At 40.8% G+C, this 13787-nt stretch overlaps 1 protein-coding gene across 2 annotated transcripts in view; it reads right to left on the bottom strand.

Annotated features, from left to right (window-relative positions):
• The window catches only part of PELI1 (pellino E3 ubiquitin protein ligase 1), a 43228-nt gene that overhangs the window by 27725 nt on the left and 1716 nt on the right, over window positions 1–13787 (bottom strand). Inside the window, exon 1 of one of the 2 annotated variants that reach the window (XM_039381119.1) lies at window positions 2932–2956. The exons of the other annotated variant lie outside the window; for it this stretch is intronic. The gene's annotated coding sequence lies outside the window, so the exon portion shown is untranslated. Of the gene's footprint in view, window positions 1–2931; window positions 2957–13787 lie in introns of those variants that run through there. 2 annotated transcript variants of the gene reach the window in all.

The following is a 13787-nucleotide window of genomic DNA, read 5'->3' as shown; positions in this document are numbered from 1 at the left end:
GGGTTTCTTTGTATATCTAGTCCTATCTTTTCAGGTCATCCTCCCTCATTCAGCAATATGAAAAGGTTAATACATCCTCACAGGTTACTTATTAATTTTTTTGTTAACACATTTAAATAAACGCCTCTGTTTCCCCGAAATGTAGCTTGGTGCTTGTACCTTAACTTCTGATATGGAAGTCGACCTAAAAATTGTATAAGTAAAAGAAAGGCTGCAATCCTAACCCCCAAAGCAACACCACTAAGGCTGTACACACTGAAGCAGCAAGACTTATCTTTACCAGCAAAAAAAAAGGTCCAGAATATAAAAGTTAAGCAAAGATAACAGAAGATCTAACACAAAGGGGCATTGAAATATTACAATCAAAACTCCCAGTGAAGTGGCAGCCAACTGAAATCAAAGATCATAAGAAAAGCTTTCTTGTTAATCGAAAGCAACATGAAATCTCTTTTGGACCACAAATGCACAGAGTAATCCACACTAGCTCCAGCGCAAAGAAAACTGAATCCTTTGACAAAACTTCAGCCTTCCAGACAACTGCTTGCAAACTCAACATGTTACAAAGATGGTTTTTACTGTGGCACAAATGAAGACTCTCTAATTAAATTTAAACAAAGTAAAAATATACTTGCAGCCTATAAGTTTAGCCCAGATTGGAATTCTGCAACAAGATCCTCTCCCTTAAGTGTCTTTTTTAAAGCGTGCCAAAACCATTAGTTAAAAGGATAATCTAAATAAAGCCATTGTTAAAAAAATAAAACTACATCATATCATGGCTGGAACAGCTAAGGAACAGGTCAGGGAGGAAGGATTATTTCCTGGCACAGTAATAAAGAAACAGACTAAGTTCTCCCTCTCTCTTTTTATTATTATATTAAGCCTTCCCAATGCTTTGCAAAAATAAAACTGAGGTTTGCAGCTCATCTGATCAATTGCACTGAGCAGGAGGACTTTGTTTCTGTGCAAAAAAGTAAAGGCATGCTTAGCAAGGAAAAGAAAATGAAGTCCAAACTCCGTTTTTCTTCATCCACCAGGTCAGTTCACCAAACCTGATACTTGAGCCCAATTATGCAGGTGGCAAGTAAGGATTCAACTGCACTGAAGGCAACTGAATTCAGCAGCATAAGCGAGATCGCTATCAGCCTAACTAAGCAAGACTGTACTAGAGCAGATCTTGGCTGGACACGTAATTTAATTCACCACTCTGATTTTGGATAAGCCCCAGACCTTCAGAATAATTACACTGCCGTCAGAGACAAAGCTCAATGTCAGTTATAGTATTTAAGTTGTGTATTGTTTGTCTGAAGAGAAGAAGCACTTATATGCCAGGCACCTTCCAGCTTCTCAAGCCATTATACTCAATTGTGTTTCACAACTCTTCCTATGAGTTTTTTGCAAGTATTTTTGGCCTATATACAAGTACTTGAACATGGCAAGTCCTCTCTGACCCACCACGTTTCATTAGAAAGAAATGTCTTCCTACCTTATCTTCCAATGAGACTCTCAAGTTGATAAAATAAAGCTGTAACAGCTACATTACTATCAAAGCTCCAGACCATCGTGCACTATCTGGTGAGTTTCCCCTTGAAATACACTGGCAGAGTTCAAGAATTTTGCAGTAAGAATTCACTCGTGATAGAAACTTGACAGAAAAGTCGAGAAGCACAGCTGATCAGAAACTAAAATAAATATGCAGCATGAATTCAAGTCAGCAAACTCACATGAAATAAATAATGAAGTGGTGTTTCCCATACCTAAACCATTTCAGGCTGTTAACCACCAATACTGACTGCTCATAACCAGTTTCAGGATTCTGGCAGCTGAAACACAAATAGCAGCCATTGAAGTACTGATACCTTTGATCATGAAAAACATTATTACGATTAGCATCTCCTGCCTATTTGCTCCAATCCCCTGAGATGTAAAATGAAACTATAAACATTTTCAAAGTTATACGCCAGAAGTCCTCTCACTATTAATCACACCCTTTGTACTTGAGGTTGTACTCTCAATTTCAGTAGCATTAACTCCATTTGAAAACTGGTCTAAGCAAGGAAAAGTTGGTGTTCTCTCAACACCACATTCATTACTCCTTTGGTTCAAGCAACAGTGAGAGGAGAAAGCAGCTGTTGTCCTCAAACCAGAGGGCCAAGGAAAAAGAACAAGACACAGATACATTCACAGACAAATCTATGGAAAGCAACGCAAGACTTTTAAGCCTACCACGTCAGAAGGATATACAGTCAGTATAATAAAAAAAACTTAAAGCACAGCTCCCTGAACCTCCTAGAAAACTCCCACACTTCATTTGTTTCTCTTGAGTTAGTGAGAAAACTCAGCTCGTGGAAAGACTCTGGTCAGCAGGTCTGGAGCAAAGACAGGCCCAGGGCTGCACAGCTCAGGGGAGGGGTTGCTACGTGTGTGCAAAGGCCAGGGAGATGAGATGGAGAAGGCATCGCTCTCAGCAGGCAGTAAATAGTGTATCAGCTTAGAGCCTCTGGAAACAACCTTGGGTAGAAATCCAGTATTAGGGCATGAGAAGGTAAATTTGGTACAGCTTAGGAGGCATCTCACTAATATAATAATCAGCATTTTTATAAAAGCTGGGAGTGGTTGCTGTAGAGAGATCCTGTCCAATGAACCACTTAAAGCATTCTCTCTCCACTTTCTTTTTTAAAAAAATAGTGATTAGAGAACAAATACTGTTATGGGTGGTTGCAGCAGGACAATACTAATAGTTTGTATTGTTCTACACTTGTACTTCTAGCAACTAATCTCAATCAAAATCTTCGAGAGGTAAACAAAAGCTCCATTTTAAAGGAACTCTAGAAGTAGTTACTGAATTCTCTAGATGAAAAAAAATTGAAAAGAAGTTGATGTGCAGGAGGAGAAGTTTGTTCTCGTAGAACGACTGCGTAGATGCAAACTCACCGTGTCCAAGAACCTCGAGATTGTAACCGCACTTCCACTTGGATTTACGATACATAATCAAAAGCCACACGCGCAGAGGGGAAATGACCTGTTGATGATGGTGGCTGTCAACAATGAGCTCAGATCAGTTTAGCTGCTAGTGGAGACAGGGCAACGGTTTTCAACACTGCGAGAGAAAGTCAGAGTGAGACCATATGGTTAAGCCCCATCTACATCAGCATCATCAGCAATTGAGAACTGTCAGCTGGGACAGGCAGAGGTGGGAAGTCTACCTGTCACAGCCCCTGTAAAGAATGGTGTCCTAGAGGTTTATCAATGTTGGCTCAGTGTCTGCTGGAATAAGTGCATGTTGAAAAAAGCACCAATAAAGTGTCTTTGAACACAGCATATTCCCTTCTCTCCAGTCAGTATTCCCAGTGCAAACTAAAATGTTCAGTTGGTCGAAATTAGTCAGGGAATTCAGTTACCCACTGGCTGGTTTCAGTGAGCTCAAGATTTACTGAAATTTAAGAACATGTTCTGGAATTATACTGGATAAGTCAAAGTTTTACATTTACAGAAATGCCAGTTGCAGGTAAGCTTTAGACAAGCACTGTCAGCAGACACCCTGGCTGTGTGTTATCCAAAACCGTGCAAAATAAAGGGATGAAAGGCCTGGCTTTAACTTCAAACTACTTAGAGTGGGGGGAGCTGGATCAGATGAACTCCAGAGCTCCCTTCCAAAATAAATTCTCCTCTTCGTTGACAAACCTGGCCATTTGCACAGAGGCATGAGCTCTGCATGCAAAGACAAGTCCTGCATCACAGAGCTATTTATTTATCGCCCATTCTCACGACTGCCTGAACTTAGTTGTTAACAAAGAGCGGGAGCACGTTCTGCAGTCAAACAATTTTAAGGTGGCATAAAACACCACTGCCTGCAAAGGCAGCAGGAACTGCCTGCTCCTTGCAGTTGGACAACAGAAGGTTTGTGCACAACCGCGATTCACAGATGTGTGCCCCCGTCTGCTTCTCAACTGGATTTACTGGCGCCGAGAGCACCTGAACAAAGGATAGGAACAGAGAGCTGGGACCACCTGTCATATGACTTTCTGTTCATTTCCAGAAAAATAGTAAAATTACGTATTTTTAAAGGCATAGCCTAATCAATAGCAAGATAACAGGAAATAAGAGTTTGTTCCTGAGGAGTACTTAAAAGCTGTGTTTAATCTTGAAAAACAATGGAACTTAACTATTTCCATTCTTAACTCCAGAGCTAATTTTGTTTTCTTTATACTCACTCTTCTATTCAATTTACTTTGTTCCTCTAGGTAACAGAAGCTACATTTATCAGCAAAAGACTGCTTAGTACAGGAATAATCTAATTAGCATGCATTCTGAGTTAATACTAAGCTTATATGAAGGATGTTTTAAAATTAAGTTTGAAAACAAGCAGAGTAACAGCAGTAAATGAAAAATTTAAAATTCTTAGTTACAAAACCACACTTGGAACAACCTATAGTTCTGTCTTCATCAGGCTTAGTCATTTCCCGTACGTTTCTTCATAGGGCAATATTTTTTGTTAGAGATTTTGCTATGTTTAGGGGTCTAGGACTTAGGACAACTCCAGAGACAAGAGGAAGACAAGCACCATTAGTCTACTCAGTTCTGCAGCATTATGTACCACTAATTCTTCTTATGAGGAACAACACCATGATAAAAATTACCAAAACACTTTCAGGAGGCTAAAAGATGAGGCACAGCCTGTCTGCTAATGTGAGTCACCTGCATAACCAGTTGCTACAATAAAACCTGGGGTACACAAACATTAACACACAATGGTCTGGTTGCCAAAATTCTTCCACCAAAAATTCTCCTGAATTGGTCATTTGGTTGCATGCTGGGAAGGCATCTTCTAACACTGCCTGGGCAAAGGTAACCCACAGAAATTGGACAGGCCCAAACAGAGACTCCAAGACAAGGAGTGGAATGAGGAGACAGGTGTAGGACAGAAAATACAGACTCTGAAGACTGTGAGATAATACCTAAAGACTGGCAGTGCTTAAGTAATACTTCCAGAGACTAATCATCTCTGAGATTGAGTCTGAAACATAAACTATGTCTGAGGACTGGACAGCTGAAGTTAGACTTAAAACCCATGCTCAGTACTTCAGCATAAGAGTGAGGTCTAACAAAAACCACCGAGTGTCATGGTTAATCTTACAAAGCAGACTAACTAGGAATTCCCACATACTTTATTACAATGACTACTATTAACAGGGAGTGTAGAACTCACTGGGATTTTAAGTCGCTCTGTATCACGAGACACCTCACTTCCTCACTTAGATGCAGGTCTTTGAAGCCCTGAGCAACCTTACCTTCTGCCAGAGTTGTTAGAGTAAAGCTGCAAAGCAAAAACCAAAACACACTGTCATTTAATAAAAGGAAGCTCAGCAGAAGGAGTAAAAGAGGCAGAGGGGGAAAACCCAGGCCCCATCGAATGCCATGCTGCTCCACACCAACACAACGGAAGGGAATCCTGTTCCACTCTGAGGGCCATGAGCCACCTGGCCAGAAGCCATGCCTATGCACAGCTACTTGGCCCTGAGGGTTGAAAATAAAAGATGAACAGCCAAAATATGAGGCCAGCAGACACAGCTGTCAGGCAGGGATCAGCAGACCTGAGGACTAGCATTAGGAATGCTCCAGCCCATGCTGGTTGGCTGTTTTGAACTATACCCTGTTCTTTCCCTCAGTTATTTCCTTCCTCTCTTTGTCTACCTACCATCACTCCTATTTGTGCTCTGCTTCTCTCCCCCTACCTCTTCCCTTTTTTGTCTCTTCAGAGTCCAAGGTCTTTCAGTCAGGCTTCTATTCATACAACTGACAAGAGCTGAAAAAATGGAAGTTCACAATTTTTGGTACGTGGAGCTTCCTGTCAGAGGAATTTTTATAAAATTCAAGTTTCTTGAAAGACAACTGATTGACTGTTTATAACACTATTCTCAGTCACAGCATACCAGTCAGTATTAAAGACAAGAGTTCACAAATAATGCAGTCTGCTGATTTAGCTTCTATAAATGGAGGGTTTGGCCACTGCCGAGACGTCTGATCTACAGCTCTCACTCCCATAAACAGTCCCTGGCCACACAAATAAAGACTGTCATGATCCTTGCCCAAACTCCTGCAGGGAAAAAAATTAACATGATAGCAGATTGGATGGAACAGCTCTAAGAAAAATCAATAACAGTAGCTGTAAAATCTAAAATTAAAGTAAGTCTGGTTTTGATGCTTTCAGTACACACAGTACATTAAATTTGGCAAAAGCCCAATGGAACATGAAGTACTTGTGGACAATGTCTGCCAAGAGCTAGAAATATAGCACTTAAGTCTTTAAAGAACAAACAGAGAACCTCAGTTGATTTCTACTTTATGCATCTGTAAAAAAATTAAATCAAGGTGATCTTTCTGAGGGAACATTTGTATTAAATCTCATGGGCGTGCTTTGTGCAATGCTGAATGGAACACATGCAGATTGGCAGATAATCAGTATTTATCATTTTATAATCTGTTCCACTTGTGACAAAGGTTACACACAGATGTTATACCTCCCCATACTCCAAACCACTGTGCTTTCCTCCTTAGCATCAGGCTTGTGTCTGACACAAGCTCTGTACCTGGCCCTCGGTCACGCTGACACTTCCAAACAGGAACTCACGCTGCACAATTAGTTTTTTTCACCCACTTCAGGTTTGTTGGTACTTCATTAGTTTACATGCCTCAGAGCAGAGCAAGATTTGATTAGTAACTGAAGACTAATTTGCATTTCTGTAGCAGCCCCCAAACATTAACAAATTAAGCATCAACACACCTGTGAGTTGCCTACCTTTATTAAAATAAGGACAAAAAAAAAAGAGACAAGTCTAACAGCCATCTGGGGCTTTGGAGACATCATCCATCATCCCAGCACACAGGTTCCTCTCCCTGTCACCTCCCATACACAGAGTTCCCTCCTTGTTTGACAGGAGAGTTGAGCACAATTCCAGCTTTGTTATGTTTCAGCCTGAATCCTGCCTTGGGAAACTGGACAGCAAGAGAAGAGGAAACATGCAATGCTACACTTGACACCAGCCCAAAGCCAGGCAAGAAACTTCTCATGTCATCTCTCTCTACATGTAAGCCAAGCACTATCTGGATCTTTAAATCAGCTATTTGTTGATGATTGAGGTTTTGAAATATTAGAAACACCCAGATTATTCTGCCTGTTACTCCTCCTCATTAACAGCTATAAAATAATAGCAGCATGCCTACAACACTTGGTGCTGTGGACTCTAAGAGACTGAAAGGCACCAGACAAGTGATTATTGGCATAAAAAATAAGCTCTTCACTTCTTCCTGTGACAGGTCTCTTTGCTTTAGGGGTTAACATCTTGTTTGGCTGAGGCTTCTACCTCTGCTCCTCTCTAGATACTTGCAACTTGAACGAGCCCCTCCCCAAAGCTGCAGAATAAGGGAAAGATGGCAGGAAAAATGCTTGTAACACCCTCCCTCTCGGGTAGAAGTTTCTCTTGCTATCTATGCATATCTCAGAACAGTGAAATATGCATGTTTATTTCAGTGAGGGAAAAGACTTAATAGTGTATATATACTGGCACAGAAATTCAAAAGCAGTTGCTATATCTGAGTCACAAGTGGCTTATAAGCCCACACTTTCTACTACAGCATCCTGACCCTTCTCAGCCAGCAGTGAGAGGTACAAGAACCTACTCTATGTTCACATCTGCTGCTCAGAAACCCTCAGACAAAGCTAATACACGGGCCACAGCGCTGGCTGTAAAATTACACACATGCAAGAAAAGAAATGCATAAAAATAAAAGCTACTTGTGCATTTATATGCCTGCATGATCAAGTCGACTTCCTCAATTTTGGCAGGTGGCCGATGGCCTCGACACAGTAATACATCACATCTTTTAGAAAGAACAAGAAAAAAACCCCACCAAGCTGTTACCTCACCATGGTACACTCCAGCCTTCTGGAACCATCTCGACTAGTTTACAGAAACCTCACCCAACAGGCTTGTGCTGCACCAAAAGGGAAAACTCTACTGGAATGATATTTCACAGACACCATGTACAGGACCAAATAAATACTAAGACAACTGATTCGGGCTATCAGCAGCATAGTAATTACCTTATTATAAAAATAACAGCAACAAAAAACCCCAAACCAACCAACCAACCAAAAAAAACCCACAACCCCCCAAAAACCCAAAGATCCAGTATGATGGATCCACCTTCTGCAGGAATCAGAGGCAATGGCTTGGCTGTGAAAGTCATCTAAGCACAAAAGGGTGACCAACTGTCTTCAGACTAATATGCTTTAAAATATAATTTGTCTAAAGCTTTGTCTGCTAATCTCAGGGTATGAAGTGCATAGACATAAATATATATGGTGTGTACGTGTATATATATAGATAGATATAAACACATTAAGAGGCACAAGGACAGCAGATTGGAGCAGGAAGCAGACCTTACCTGAAGTGTCAGCACTACCATCACAAATTTGCCTCAATATTATCACATGAGAAAAAGAACAAGTGAAACACTGTCTACTTCTGGGCCTCCTGGGTCTCTGCACTACCTATCTGAAAAACTGAAAAAATGTTAGATCTTTTCCCTGTTAAAAAGCAGTTTTTACTGATTGTCCCCAGAAGTTTCAGGCAATTTGAGCTGGATCTCTCCCAGCTCTTTATTGAAAGTACATAAAATAAATATCCCCACAGCTAGCAGGTGTTGAAGTTAAGTTTTACCACAATGACTTGTTTTACAGTTTGACTATTATCTTCTCCCCTATAACTATTCAACTGGACAGCCAATGTGCTCATGCCACTTCTGGGCAGCACAGTTTTTTCTGTGGAGTTCTAAAGGCAGCATCCCTAAATCTGAAACCTAATTACCATGAAGGTTTGATCATGAAAATGGATATAGCAGTATTGACTGCACAGTCCATAACTCTGGCTTCTCAAACATTAGTAGTCAACAACTGTGGTTTCCTACACAGGAGGAACTCTCCCAATTTTTATCAGCAGATTCTGTAGCATGTTACGTTTTCTTTCCTAAATTCAGAAAAGAGCACTTGCCCAGCAGAAAGGACTCAGATTCAAATCCAAAGTGCAGCAGACACCCTACCTCCAACATTAGTAAGGATGAAGCCACTTTACTCTTTTTCACTGCAGAACAGAAGTTCAAAGTCCTCTTCTGCCAACCTTAAAATACAGCAACTCAAATATCTACATGCAATTATTTTCTTCCATGTTGAACATTCCTCAGAGTATTTAAAGTGGCTCAGGAAAAAAAGTAAACCAAGCCAAACAAAGAAAAAAAAATATTACTGGGAAACAGCAGAATTGACATATTTTTAGAATTAGCAGTTTATCCCAAGAGGTGCATTAAAGGAGGAAAATGAGCAACAAGTTCTTTAAAAGTAAGCAAATTACTTGTAGTAAGCCTCCATGTATGATACATTTTGGATTTTTACCCCAACCTCATACCAAATAAATTGTTCAGCTATGTGATCTAAGAATCATTACTGATTTTCCAAGGTGAAACTTGTGTTAAGCCACGATTAAGGTAATATTTATTCTTGTAAAAATATTGTAGTGAACTACAACTGCTTCAGATAAGTGGAAAGAATATCAAGGTAGCATGAGACAAAAATCTCAGTCTTACATATTAACACTTAAAGAGAAGAGGAGCCTTGAGATTTCTTAGCAGAAATTCTCCAGGGACCACTTTTATCATTTAACACAAATAATCTGTCTTAGGACAAAGAAAACACAGATGAAGTACTACTCAAGCTTGTATGATTTTAAAATCAAGTCTTTACTCTTTAATACTGTTAGACTATGAAAGGTAGAATGAACTTAGAGCAGGGACAGGGGGCACTTTGGGGCAGCTCTGTAACTGTAGGAGAGGTATGATCTTAACACAAGAAAAGGAACTACAAACACATGGAACTCTAACCCTAATTTTGCTGCTAGTTTAATGTTAATTTACAGTGTCCCAGCGGACTCAACGTTTAAGGGGGCCATATGTGCAGCTTCCATAGGCACACTAGTTCCCATTCCCAATGGGAAGCAGTTCCACCTGGGTGCCTTGTGTGCTGTCCCAGACATCACTGATAAATCCCTGGGCAAAGATGACCAGCTGGACAGAAATATCTCAAGCCACATCTAACCCAAAAATGCCAGTTTGACTGCCCTGACCCAAAGAACAATTAAGCCATTAGCGTTGTTGACACAGAACAAGGAGTTACCATCCTAGAGGACAAGCTGGCAGGGACAAACTAACCCAACAGCTGCAACTTTCCAGTTGCTCACTACTCCATTCAGACAATTAAGCAGAAACACTGAGGAGACAAAAAGGACAGTGTGAGATGCACAAATCACATCACTTAAGTTTGTTCTTACTATGCCTTCAGAAACTCTTGCAGGCCTTGAACTTGACCAGTGTCAAATCTTAACGCTCTTCTTAACAGAAAACAAACCAGTGACCTCAAATTCAATCTCTGCTTCCCACCTTGTCCATAAATTAAGGAAAATCGGTATCCCAGCTCACAAAAGAATATTTTTAAGCATTTGTAAAGAAGCCCAAAGGGTTGTGTAGTTGCAGAAGCATTGCAAACTTGAAACACAAACAGCTAAGTACATCCAGGCAGATGAATCAATTGGCAATGGAAGGGAAAAAAACATTGATGGTGGTCTACTTAAAAGACAATTTTGCCTAAGCAGGGTTTTCTGTTTTATTATTTTTCTGGGTTTTGGTTGTTTTGGGTTTTTCTTGATTTTTTTTCCAATCTTCCTTTCAAGTCCTAGCTCCAAGAAACTATCCCCCAAAGAATCCTACTTGACTTTCTTCAAACCTACAAAGTATTTTTTAATATATCCCATTCACTCTAAACCTCAGTCAGTCCACAAAACACCACTACCTAGTAGCTATTCATATTATCAACTATCCTGATAATAATACGTATTCTAGAGATCACTTCTGGTTTGAGTCTTCTTCAGCCTTTCAGTACCTCCCTGCCGTTCACACATATAAACCTACCCTAACATAGCCAGACCAGCACCTCTCCAGCACAAATATCTCTGTACTATTAAAAAAACTCACAAGGAAGGCTTTTCTCCCTTCTAAAAACATATTTATGCAATTAACTGCTACAAACAGGGCTGGCACAGGAAAACATCTGGTTGACATAGCTGTATAGCCAACATCCAGGGAAATCAAGAGCATTTTTGAGCCAGCATGACACAAATCCCAAGTCTTCTACAACACGCATTACTGGTGAACAAGGAAAGTGAGTGTGAATTTAACAGATCCTCTTCCCAAAAGAAACATAATTACTGGACCAGAGTAAGAGGTTTTGACTGCTCCTAATCTAAAACCTGCAACAGACCTTTAATTAGAAGAGTAAAATTATAGGACACTCCCAATCCTGAAACCGCAGCAAGGTTTAGTCCATTCTGCTCTCGAGTACGAGATTCAAGCCCAAAATTCAGCATTTACATAAGTACCACGAGTGGCAGTCAAGTCACTATGATTAAATTCAGCAGCATGGATTAAAAACAAGGTCAGCAGATTAACTTTTATTACCTGTTCATGAACTGAACCGTGCTCCTGCATGGCAGGCTCCAGGGAATACCATCAATCCTTAACTAAACACTTCCACCCAGGCACTGCATTCAGTCTGAATCAAACAAGCTGCTGACTAGTTCACACTTGAGCCCACGTCCCACAATGCCACCTCACAGCATTCCCACCTCACATGCCAGCCAGGAGGATGCTGCTGTAGCAGGACTGGTATTGATGATTAGCTACCTTCAGCACAGGGTGCCAGCAGGGGACAACAGACTTTTCCTGTAAAGCCTGTCGTTTCCAGCCAACTATTTCACATCCATTCGTTACTACAGGGTTATTCCAGAAAGGTCATTTTGAGCAGTTAGGAACATTTGGTGCTCCAAATCATGTCACACGGGTCAGCAAAACAGTCCATGGCACAGGGCTTACCCAGGTAGCCCATAAGCCGTGCACTCACTCGTGCAAAGCACTGAAGAACCTCTTCCTACTTGAAGCAAGAGCTTCTTTTCAAATCAATATAAATACAGGATACTTGTAAAAGAACATACTCTCAGTGCAAGGCTGTAATTTTTCTGCAAATCAAGTTATTGTCAAGGGTTTTTACTGCTCTACAAAAGGTAGAGCTTGCTTTTTTTTTTTTTTAATTTAAGGAGGACTTCTAGCACGGCAAGGACCTGCCATCCTTTTTAACTTGAAAGGCAGGCTTTTCAACACATCAATTCAAACATCTTAAGCAAGAAACACAATCACTTGTAACTATTAATTGCTACATCCACTGCAAAACATCAAGGCCACTAAGAATGTGCCATGATGCTACCCTATTGTCACAGCCCACCCCCAACCACCCACTGGAGAGGAAAATCCACCCCATGAGCTGACCACAGCCCCCTAGGAGACACAGAGCCATTTCAGCTTTACCCCACTGACACGATTTCTCACAATTAAACCGCTGGTTTACCTTCTTCCCCACGAATCTTTTCATCCAGGTAGACTAACTGGGCCTGATTAAGGATGTAATGTTGCTTTCAGTAGAACTGGGGAACTACAGGAAGAGTATGACGTTTAGTGGTGCATCTTGCTAACCGGTAGATTGAAAGGACACAGAAACTAGATCAGATGGAAACATGCTTACTTTTTTCCACTGAAACTCTCTCAGCAGTGTTCAGCGACGCTCGACCTACTTCCTATACCATCTCTTTGCTGTCACTTCCTTTGACAGATTGTCAGCACGCTTGTGAATCTGGAGATTAAGGAATGAATGCCTTGGAAGCAAAAGAGCTGGACTTTTTCTTCTTGATGTTCAGTCAAAACTTTTACAATCGAACCAGCAAGGCGCACAGCAACCAGCAAGGGAGCAACAAGTACCTCCAATTACTGGCATCCAGCAGGAATTGCTAATCAGTTGTGCAATTTCACTCACAAGTATACACTTAAAGGTGACTGATTTCTCATGAAACACCCTCATTCTTCTTTTTTTAGCTCAGGGCATGGATTAGCATCTACAAACAGCTTTGGGTTTTCTGCTTTCCCATGTTCCAGAGCTCCTGTCTGAAAAGACATTTTATATCAAAATACACTTGTAATTAGTTCCTTCCAAATGAATAAGAGTTTTAAATACCACTGGCTCCAGGCAGATGATCCTCTCTTTTGCATCTACAAACACAGACGTTAGCTATAAATCCTGAAGTGAAAGGATCCTGTTTTCCATGCTTAGTTTCTTAATAGAAACCATCGTTGCTACCAAAATACAAAACTGTCGTGGCAGATATAGTATATTAAGTTCTGCTCTAACTGAAATACTAGTAGTTACTCAAAACTTTAATTTCCAAGATGAACGCTAGCGCGGTGACCTGCTGTGTTGAGAAATACGGTTCAGTGTGTGGTAAGAACGGAAACATTCATGAGGCGCACACACTTCGCAGGACTTTACTCAGGACAATGTAGGTGCTCCTACATGTTTAATTCATTTGAAACAGGAGATGTTGAAGCTTAAGGTACCCAGTAGCTGCCTATTGCATTCCTAAAGCTTCCTGCCAGGCCATTCACACGACTTCAAAGAGTGAGGACACTTATCTTACGCAGCACTAAAAGGGTCTGATTTTCCAACTACCAGTGCTCAATTTTCAAAAAACCAGACCTTTTCTTGGGAGAAAGGACCGTGGGGGATAGGAGAAGGGGGAATACCCCAGACAGACGTCTGAGCTTTGGCTCTACATTACTCACTCCAAAACTGTCGGCCT

This window comes from Pipra filicauda, unplaced genomic scaffold (genome assembly GCF_003945595.2).
Source record: "Pipra filicauda isolate LSUMZ 115617 unplaced genomic scaffold, ASM394559v2 scaffold109_size3271384_pilon, whole genome shotgun sequence".
Classification (NCBI taxonomy): Eukaryota; Metazoa; Chordata; class Aves; order Passeriformes; family Pipridae; genus Pipra; species Pipra filicauda.
Note: the sequence above shows the minus strand (reverse complement) of the source record. Positions and strands in the feature narration are given on the sequence as shown.